This window comes from Crocodylus siamensis, chromosome 3 (assembly GCF_052110815.1).
Source record: "Crocodylus siamensis isolate JL-2025a chromosome 3, ASM5211081v1, whole genome shotgun sequence".
Classification (NCBI taxonomy): domain Eukaryota; kingdom Metazoa; phylum Chordata; order Crocodylia; family Crocodylidae; genus Crocodylus; species Crocodylus siamensis.
This window is the reverse complement of record NC_143397.1, coordinates 138,512,162-138,522,760: the sequence shown is the minus strand read 5'-3', so window position 1 is coordinate 138,522,760 and position 10,599 is coordinate 138,512,162. Positions and strand designations below refer to the sequence as shown.

Sequence of the window (10,599 nt, the reverse complement as noted above, 5' to 3'; positions counted from 1 at the left end):
ACTTTTTCTTTCCTCCCACATTCTCTTTGCCTTCAGCTTCATCTCTGTAACAGTGCCAAGATCTGTTCTGCAGCTGGCTATGCCTATCTTATTGCACAGGGCCCTGGTCTTTGATTTAAAAAAATAGTTGTAAACTTAGTTTTACAGCAGGCTGCCAAGCCCTTGCTTTAAGAACGCTCAATAACAGCAATTTTTGTTTGTATTCCCAGAATTTAGCAGAAGGAAATGCATGTCTTGAGATGGGGCAAAGGTGGGCAGGGGGAGCTGGAACAGGTGGGAATCTTTCTATTAAAACTGCCCATTTTAGAACAAGACATTTTTCTGTTTGAGTTGTCTTGAGGTGTCTGAACTGACCTCTTTCTATTCTCAGACTAACCAGTGGTGACTGGTGAAGTCAGTTGTTATGCTGAGAATAGAAAGGGGTCAGTTCAGACATCTGGGAAGTTTAAAAAGCTGATATTCTACTCACTTTAGTCAGTGACAAAACTTCTCTTGCTTTCCCTGAGATTGAGCATTAGGTCAGGGCATCTGGACTCATTGTCAGTTAAACAAATCCTACAGTTTGAGCTAAGAAGTTGTCATTGGAGAGTTTGAGCAAGACTTATGAAGCTTAATATAGTTGTTCTAAACAGGCTGTGCATATTTAGAATGTTATTTTGACTTTAAAGCTAGATGGAAATGCTTATGCTGACCCACCCACCAGTTTGATCCTTAACTTTTTTTTCAAAGCTTTTCCCCCTTCTCTAGCATTCTTGGTTGCCTATACATCTGTTTGGGGGTGATGGGAAGAGTGTTTTAATTAGACCAGTTCCCTGAGAGCCGCTCCAATTAAAATGCCTCGCTGTATCTGCTAAGCCCCCACATGTTTAAAAATGGCCATGGGACACATTAGCACAAAGAACCTCTGTGCCCACTTTAAAATGCATGGAGGCTTAGATGTGACAATGAGGTGACACTGGAATGTTTTAATTAGAACATGGAGCAGACTCGATTAATTGGGTCTGCATCAATGCAGTTAATTAAAACGTGAACAAGCACATGAATAGGTAGCCCTTATGTTTGTTTCTGCAGCAAGCACAAAAAGTGGCTTTTTTTTTTTTTTGCAAGTTTTAGTTGCAACTTCGTATTAAATGTGATAAATTTGGACCTATTCTAGAGCCTCATTTTGGAAATTTTGACCACCTTTTAAAAGTGAAAAGCATACATTAGCTTGCCACTTTATTTCCTGTTTTGGGCAAAGGTGTGGTAGTTTGTTTTGTTTTGTTTTTAAATACTACTAGGGTATAAACAGACACTTGTCCTTCAATAAACCACTTTATTCTGAGACAAAGTGCAGTTGTTCTGACATCTCCATTGTTTCAGTTAAACCCTAACAAAGATTCACAGGATAAAAAGTCCCAGAACATGTTGAAGTATGTTTGAATGGCTGTTCCCAGATTGCATCATCACATCAGTGGCAGAAAAGCAGCAGTGCATTCAGCCACTTAGTTGCACTCTGATTGGAAGGATGATGTTTGTATGCACAGGTCCTGGGACATTTCTATTCTGGGACAGATATAGGTACAATTTATCCCAAGACAAATGTAACATCTGTTCCTAGCCTCAGAAAGCAGTTCACTGTTTTTTCCTTGTACATTTTCCCCAAGGAGGGTTTTCCCCATGGGTTTGCCCCATTCTGTTTAGTATGAATGTAGCAGATTTTATTCCAGCGATGGTTAAAAACAAGCTCCAGGGATGTGGGATTTCATCAGCTGGCAAGCTAGAGCTATCTTGCGAATTCAGAGAATGCTAGAGCTGTCCTGAGAGCTCAGAACTATTACTGTTAGGGGCTGTTCAGAAGGGATCCACAGGGTAGAAGGTGCATATCAGTTGGTTGGTGTAAGGCACAGTTGCTGTGACATGCATGTTGAGGTTCTAGAATATAATCTGCTCTGAATCCCATTGAAATTGATGGCGATCTTTAAATAGTCTTTAAATTTGGCTTCTTACAGCTTGTTGGTGTATCGGGGAGGACGTGTTGCTGCTTTGAAACTTTTCATTCCATGTTGAGTACTTCTTACTGTGTCTTTTTCTTTTTGTTCTTTGTGTAAAACTTGCACTAACCTTGTGCTCCTGCCATATCAGCCTGTATTTGGCTCCTTCACCATCTGTATCAGAAGTTCAAAAATATTATTAGTGATTAATAGATCAAAGAGCTGGTTAGCAGTGACCAAATCTTAAATATATCCCATTGGCAGAGTAACAACAGATGTGGGAGAGTTGGGAAGGGGGGAAAAATTGGCAGGTGTTGTGTCAAGGAAATATCACAGTTATTCAACCAAGGGCAGTGTACATCAGGGTAGAATCAAAAACAATACAGAACAAAAATAAAAATAATAAATTACTTCAACTTGTGTAGCACAACTGCTTTTCCAAAGAAAACCATTGGCTCTCTGCTAGCATAGTAGGCATCCTAATGGCTCACAATAAGGCATGTTTGCACGTGTTTCATGAATGTAATGGCTGCCTTAACATCCCATGTTTGATAATCTGGAATCTCAGATCTGAACTGACAGCCCAGGTTGGCAAGGAATCATAAGCTTAATTAGGCTTACAGGAGAGAACACATTCTGCAGCTAAATCCATGGCAACTTCAGGGCTCTGCCACTTGCTAGCAGTGATAGGGTAGTTCTGTATAATGTACTCTCAAGCAAAGGCTGACCTGACCTTGCCCTTGTTAGGTAAACCTTCTTGACTACATGAAGTCCTGCTGTTAGTACCTCCTTTCATCAACATTGGAAATACACATTCAAAGAGTTATCTGAAGTCTGTAAGTGAAATACAGGCTATTTTCTTTCAAAGGCAACCTAATGGAACTTGCCAACAAGTTATACATCTTTGTTTCCACCACAATTCACAAAACAATAGCTTAAAAACTAGAATCTAAGAAGCAAAAGCCAGCCTGAAAATAGGTGTTAAGCTTCATTAAGAAAATGGCAAGATTCACATTTATTTTGAAAGTTGCATTGCTTTCCATAGAAGGAGGGTGGTGTCAAGGAAATTGGCCAGCTACTGCGTAGCACCCATACCCTGAAGGGTGTGCTCATACACCGAGGAGCACTGGCCACGCCCCATCTCTGGGCTTGTTCCTAGCCGCGATCAATTAGGCAGAGAACGAGGGAGTGTCGGCAAGATGATTTATTTCTCTGCAGAGGGGTTGCTTAGGGCCTAGTAGACTAAGGGTTCCCCTGACCTGAGTTTGGTAGCACCTTTTACATTAACAGGTCATACATATGCAAATATAGGTATACATAGGCATAAGGCATATATGTGTGCGCATCTTTGGGGAATTTCCACTAGCTTTGGGGTTTTGTTTTTTGCTTGCTGTTACAGAGTTACAAAATACACAGAACAAGTTTGCTTACTGTCAGCAAAAGGCTATTTTTAAGCTTAGGGAAAGATCACATGCTTCTCAAGGGTCATCTGCTTCTCATGAGTCATCTTGTTTTTCTAACAATTCCCCCCTTTCAGCCGTGAGCATAAGCTCAGTGGCTGACATCAGAGGTTGTCATTCTTGAGCATACATGACATACTTGTTCTGCACTGTATGTGCAAACAGCTTTTTTTACATGGGTGATAATACAAGATGTAAACGTATACTTTATAATGAGAATAGCAATCAAAGAAAGTACTATCTGTAGCTTAGGAGGGATCTAACAGGTTCTTAACATGCCATGTGTTTCCTACAGCCCTTATAAGTTTTAAGGGCGGAACAGCTTGCTTCTCTGGTGGTGCTGGTGATGTTGGCTCTTCTCCGGGTTTCAAGTGGCTATAGTGGATCCAGGATTCCTTCTCGGTGACTTTGACCACAGTGTGAGTTGTCAGCAGGACTTGAAAGGGACCTTCCCACCGCGGTGCTAAACAGTTCTGTCATTGATGCTTTTTGATTCACCAGGTTGGTACGGATGGAGATTGGTGTCAAGGGGTACTGGTTGTACCAACGCTGCAGACCTGTGAAGAGAACTGAGAGACTGCTGTAATGACAAGACATAATGAGTTAACTTTTCATCTCCCCCAGACAGGCTTACATGTGGACTTTGGAAATCTTTGTATGATGGTGGGGGATGACCAAACAATAACTCATAGGTTGACAGATTTAGAGGTTTGAGTGGTTTAGTTTTCAGAGCAAACAACACAATGGGCAAAGCTTCAGGCCATTTTAATTTGGTTTCAGCACAGATCTTTCCTAAAAGGGTTTTCAGGGATAGGTTTAACCTTTTTACTTGACCCGAGGATTATGGGTGGTAAGGGGTATGAAACTGTGCTTGAATTCTTAAGGCTTTATACACTTCTTGCAATATCCTTTCAGTAAAGTGTGAGCCTCGATCTGATTCAATAACTTCAGGAAGTCCGAATCTTGGTACAATGTCTCTAAGGAGGGCTTTGACCACAGTTGAGGCATCTGCTCGCGAAGCAGGGAAAGCTTCTGGCCATCCGGTGAGCTGGTCGATTACCACTAAATGATGCTTAAAGTGGAAGGCCTTTGGTAAGTCTATATAATCGACCTGGAGTCTTTGAAATGGTAGATAGGCCCATGGCCTCCCCCCTTTGTGAATACTTTTTTTTTTGTCTTGTGATTAAATACTTGTCATGCAGGGCAGGAGTTGACAATTCTGGTGGCTTCCACATAGATGCCAGGCGTGAACCAATCACAGAGAACACTGCGCGCTAGATTTTCTTTACCAGAGTGGTTTATACGATGGGCTCCTTGGGCAAGTGTGCGAAGAACAGCTCTGGGAGCGATGGGATGCCCGTCAGGTACTCACCAGATGCCATCTGTCCTTTCAATGCCTTCATATTTGGTCTTCTAGTCCTGGACTTCTGTTGGTTGAAGGTGCTGGGATATAGAGGTTGGGCTGGATAATGTGATGCATAAGAGGCGAGAGTTAGTGTTGTCAGAAACGGGTTGAATAGCCGCTGCCTTTGCGGCTGCATCAGCCATACAGTTCCCGGCAGCAATCTCAGTACTGTCCTTGGAGTGCCCTGGACAGTGGACAACTGCGATTTCTTCGGGTAACAGGATAGTGTTCAGAAGATTGTTGACTTCTGTGGCATTAGCAATCGAGTGTCCATTTGAGGTGAGAAATCTTTGTTGCTTCTACAGTTGGTTGGTTGCATGACAAATACCAAACGCATATTGAGAGTCAGTAAAAATGGTTACTGAACAGCTTGTGGTGAGTTCACATGCTCTCTGCAAGGCAATAAGTTCTGCAGCTTGGGCACTGGTACCTGGCGCAAGAGGCTTGGCTTTCCAAACTTATTGCACTGTGGTTAACGCATACCCTGCATGTCTTGTGCCTTTGACTGATGACAATTCGTCAGTGAAGAGAACATAGTCTGGGTTATGCAAGGGTTGATCTTTAAGGTCACTCCAGAGTTTTTCCACATACTCAACTAATTTACAGCAATCATGGTGTGGCTGTCCTTCATCTGCCTTTGGCAAAAGGGTGGCTGGGTTGAGTTGTGCACATCACTGTATGGTGATGTTTTCAGATGTCAGCAAAAGGACTTCGTATCGGTTGAGTCTCTGGTTTAAGAAATGTTGAGCGTTATGCTGGAGGAGGAGAGCTTTAACTGAATGTGGCACTCTTATGATAAGCAGGTGGCCCAAGACCAGATCTTGGGCTCGCTGTACCAGCGTTGCGGCGGCAACGATGGAGCCAAGACATGAAACAGCTCTTTGGGTGACCGGGTCTAGCTGAACTGAGTAGTATGCGACTGGTTGAGGCCGATCTCTCCAGGGTTGTGTCAGTACTCCAGAAGCCACTCCTCTATTTTCATGAACATATAAGATAAAAGGTTTAGTATAGTGAGGGAGGCCCAGGGCTGGTGCAACATGAGGATATGTTTTATTTGGTGAAATGCTTGTTCTTTATCTTTAGACCAGTGAACAGGATCCTCGGCTTTTTTAGCAGTAGCTTGAACTAAAGGATGGACTATTTCCCCAAAGGCCAGGATCCAGGGTCTGTAAAATCCTGCCATGCCTAAGAGTGCACGGATTTGCCTCTTATTCTGGGGCCGTGGGAGATCTTGAATGGCTCGTAAGCGTCTGGGTGATAACTTCCTGGTGCCTGCTTTGAGTATGTAGCCTAGATACTCAACTTCAGGCTGACAGTATTGTAGTTTTGAGGGAGACACTTTATGTCCTTGTTCTGCAAGGGCAGAGAGTAACCTTGCAATGTCTCCTTGACAGCTCTCTGTGCTGTTTGAAGCTAGCAAGAGGTCATCTACATAAACAATCAAAGCCATCTCTGAGGATAGAGTCACCGCAGATAAATCTTTATGCAGGATTTGTGAAAACAGCGTGGGAGATTCCACATACCCTTGGGTAATCAAGTCCAGGTTAACTGTCTCCTTTTCCAAGTGAAAGCAAACAAGTACTGTGAATCTGGGTGTATGGGAATACTGAAGAAAGCTGCCCACAGGTCAACAACAGTGTAGCAAATTGCTGTGGCTGGGATGGTTCTAATAACAGTAGCTGGATTTGGAACCATGGGGTGTCGTGGAATAACATAACTGTTAATTGCCTGAAGGTCTTCTACGAACCGGTACACGGGTTTACCATCGGGACCGGGTTTAGGTTTTTTGACTGGAAGACTGGGGTTTTACAGGGTGAGAGACACTTCTTTAGTATTTTTTGTTCTAGATAGATGGTCACCAGTGATTCTAAATTTTTCTCCGCCTCTTTGGAGAGGGGATACTGGGGTACTGACGGGGGTTGATCTGGCTTTGTTTGGATACTGACTGGGGTAGCAGATTTAAGGAGCCCTACTGCTGTGGGGGTCCATCCCCATAGTGATTCGGGCAAAGTTTGGAGATCTTCGGGGAGGGAAGGGCACTCAGACTCATTAAGCATGGCCAGAAAGGCCAAGAGGTTAGTACTGGGGACAGTAGCCCAAACAGAACCCAAATTACACTGCAAGGTGGCATGGAGCTTGCAGAGCAGATCTCGCTCCAATAAGTTAACAGGTGATCTACTTGACAGTAAGAAGGCATGTTCAGTTGTTAAGGGTCCAATGGTAACTTTTGTAGGAACACTATAAGGGACGCTAAAGGGCTTTCCTGAGACTCCTACCACCTGTTCAGTTTTTGCTATTTTTAATTTGGCCTGACTTGGAGACACCCAGTGAAGAAAGATCTGCGCCAGTATCAATTAAACATTTGTATATCTGACTCTGGGCTTCTAGGTTAATATATGGTTCAGAGGATGGACATTCTAATTTGTGTGAAGTTTCATTAAAATCCCCAAGGTTCATCTTGTGGAAGAGCCCCCCCTTATGTCAATCCTCAAGTTCAGGAGACTCCTCCAGGTATTGTTGGTAGTAGTTAACTTCGGGAGGGGCAGGCGTGCTGGGAGCGTTAAATGGTGCAGGAGTCCCTCGTGGGCGGACCGGGCAAACTCGTTTCCAGCGCCCTCTTTGTTTTCAATAATTGCAGGTATCATCTGATTGAGGCCCCCTTGTTGGTTGGTTGAAGGGTTGGGAAGACTAAGTACGGGGTCTGTCTTGTTCTCGCCCTCTCCCTAGGCCTTGGCTGTAGCCTTGCTGGGGGGTGCTTGGAAGCGTTGAATGAGGGCAGCTGTTAACATATTTACTTCCTTTTGCTTCAGCTTTAATTTTTCTTGCTTCTGGACCTCAGCGTTGGTCAAAGACATAGGAAGCCAGATCGACTAGCTGGGGAAGCGTTTTGGTGGTCCAGTCAGGGTGGTGCTTAGTGATATATTTTCTTATATCATCAGTTGCTTGACCAACAAATGCAGAATTTACTATCATTTGATAGGCAAGGCTGCTGGGGTCGAAATCACCACCGTGTCTATTTATAGTACTCAGGCGTTTTTGACAGTAATCACCTGGGTGTTCATTTGGTCCTTGTTTAATAGCCTGGACTTTGGTCCAGTCTGCTCTTTTTTTGCCTGCTTTTTTTAGCCCTTCTAAAAGGGATAGTCAGGCATGCTGCAAGCACAACGGATTATTGCTGCCCTCAGGATTTGGATCCCATTCAGGATCTTGGACCGGCTAATTAGTTCTATTTTGCGTGTCTTCTGACACCCACTGATTTTCCTTGCTTTATAATCTCTGCTTTCTCTTCTTTGCTGAGAAGAGCATCTAAAAGCTGATTCATATCTGTCCATGTAGGGTTGTAAGTATTGATTATGGTTTCTATTTTGCGTCTCACTGACTCCGGGTTGTCTCTAAACTTGGGGGTGTTAGTTTGCCACAGGACAAGGTCTTGAGGATTGAATGGGACATGTGTATGTGGATATTGGATTCCTTCCTGTGTGGCAATAGGGTACTGATGTAGCAGAGCTAAATGAGCAGGAAGCTGTTTCTTTGTTTGACTTTGTCTGTGTGTGTGTGGACACAGGGGAAGAACTTCCAGTTTTATTGTCGGAGGAACGCTCACTTGAAGTGGTGGATGCGGGGGTCAGGGGTGTTACTGGTGCCAGGAGTGGTGGTCATTCTGCTGGACACCACTCATCTTCCTCTGACTTGGAGGCAGTTGGAGCATATGGAGGTGGCAGAGTTTCAGAGGGGCTTTTAGGATCAACCTGGAGCAGAGCCAGGTGTCAGGTTTCTTTTTTTAGAGTCCAAGCAACCTTTTGCTAACTCATGTGCAGCGTTTGTCCAGACATACCAATAATCCATCTGACAGGGGTGAGGATCTGCCAGAAATCCTCTGAGGTACCTCAGGGTTTCTTGGTCAAAAGAACCAAGACTAGGCCACTGTCGGCTTGGATTCTCGTAAGTGTATCCAGGCCAGACAGTTGTAGATAGCTGGATCAATTTAAGCTTATTAACCTGACCAGTTCCCGGGATTTTAGCCTAACCAGAAAGGACAATTCCAAGGGGACTTCCCGGTGGGACAGGGACTGACCTTGTCCGTCCCATCCTGTCTCCCTTGGCGGGGTACCCCTTTGCCTTTAAACCAGAATACCAGAGTCGACTTACAGACCAGACCCCCAAACAGGAAAGGGGACTTATCAAAGAGAAGAGAGAAGATTAGAAATCAGTTCCTCTGTGCGTGAATGGAGACAAAAATTGTGCCACACAGCTTTCCCGGCCCAAAAGGGTCGGACGGACAATGCTCTATGGTTGCCTGTGTCACCAGATTGAGGAACTGGAAGAAGACGGGCCTAAGACACAGACAGAGAGACAGACAGACAGCCTGAGAATCACTGTACTCAGACTGACGCACCATAAAACAAACAATTAATTTGGTGCCTGAGAATCACCGTAATTGGGGCATATAGCCAACACTCCTACCCTTAAAAGATTTGAGATCACCTTACCTCTGACTTAGGGCCGCCCGCTACCCCGACAAGGACACTGAGGGGAAACTTGCCCTCTTTTGCCGGCTGGACGTTGTTGCAGGGGTGGTGGCACCAATCCGGAGAACTAGGGTCCCATCTGGGTCACCAATTTTGTCAAGGAAATTGGCCAGCTACTGCGTAGCACCCATACACCAAAGGGTGTGCTCATACATCAAGGAGCATCAGCCACGTCCCATCTCTGGGCTCGTTCCTAGCCACGATCAATTAGGCAGAGAACGAGGGAGTGTTGGCAAGATGATTTATTTCTCTGCAGAGGGGTTGCTCAGGGCCTAGTAGATTAAGAGTTCCCCCGATCTGAGTTTGGTAGCACCTTTTACATTAACAGGTCATACATATGCAAATATAGGTATACATAGGCATAAGGCATGTATGCGTGCGCATCTTTGGGGAATTTCCACTAGCTTTGGGGTTTTGTTTTTTTGCTTGCTGTTACAGAGTTACAAAATACACAGAACAAGTTTGCTTACTGTCAGCAAAAGGCTATTTTTAAGCTTAGGGAAAGATCACATGCTTCTCAAGGGTCATCTGCTTCTCATGCATCATCTTGTTTTTCTAACAGTGGGGAAGAGTTATTTTCTTTATTGTTCAAAAAATATCAGCATCTTGTCCTGGTTGTTGTGAAGGCTGTCAAAAACAATACGGAGTTAATACATGTATTACAGAAATGATCCAGTCCTTAGAAAGCTTTGTGAAACCACCAGTTCTTAATAAATAAATAAATAAATAAATAAATAAAATAAAAAAAATCAACATATGTTGCTTTACCAGCCAGTATAACTCCACAGAATCATGAGTGACATCCTGCCAGGCAAGTCTGAAGATGAAACATTTGAACTCTAACACAGAGGTCATTTGTTATCACAGAGACCACCTGTAAGTAATAGGGCTGTGCAAAGCATTTGTTGCTGATTTGATTTGGCAGAGATTCAGCCTGATTCCGTGGCCGAATCTCCAAATCTGCATCAAATCAGGAGACCCTTTCATTTCTCTGAATTGAATTGGAACCCTCCAAATCTATTAAGAGAGATTTGATGATTCAGACATAGACACAGCTTTAAATGTTTTTTCTACATACGTCAAGGTACCAGGAGGCTCATGAATGCTGAGATGTTGAGACAGATGGAGCATCCCATGGGAGCGCAGGGGGCTCCCCAGTGCACTCGGCAATGGACCTGGAAGTGGACCAGAAGCATTTCCGGTCCACTTTGGGGGTCTGCTGGGGAGTGTGT

General features: G+C 44.1%; 1 long non-coding RNA gene across 1 annotated transcript; it reads right to left on the bottom strand.

Annotated features, from left to right (window-relative positions):
- Positions 1–436: 436 nt before the first annotated feature.
- Positions 437–9,600, bottom strand: LOC149868888 (uncharacterized). The gene is made up of 3 exons (XR_016441042.1): positions 9,329–9,600; positions 3,405–3,990; positions 437–2,147 (listed from the first exon to the last, which is right to left on the bottom strand). It is a non-coding gene; the product is annotated as an uncharacterized LOC149868888 (long non-coding RNA).
- Between the last annotated feature and the right edge of the window lie 999 nt (positions 9,601–10,599).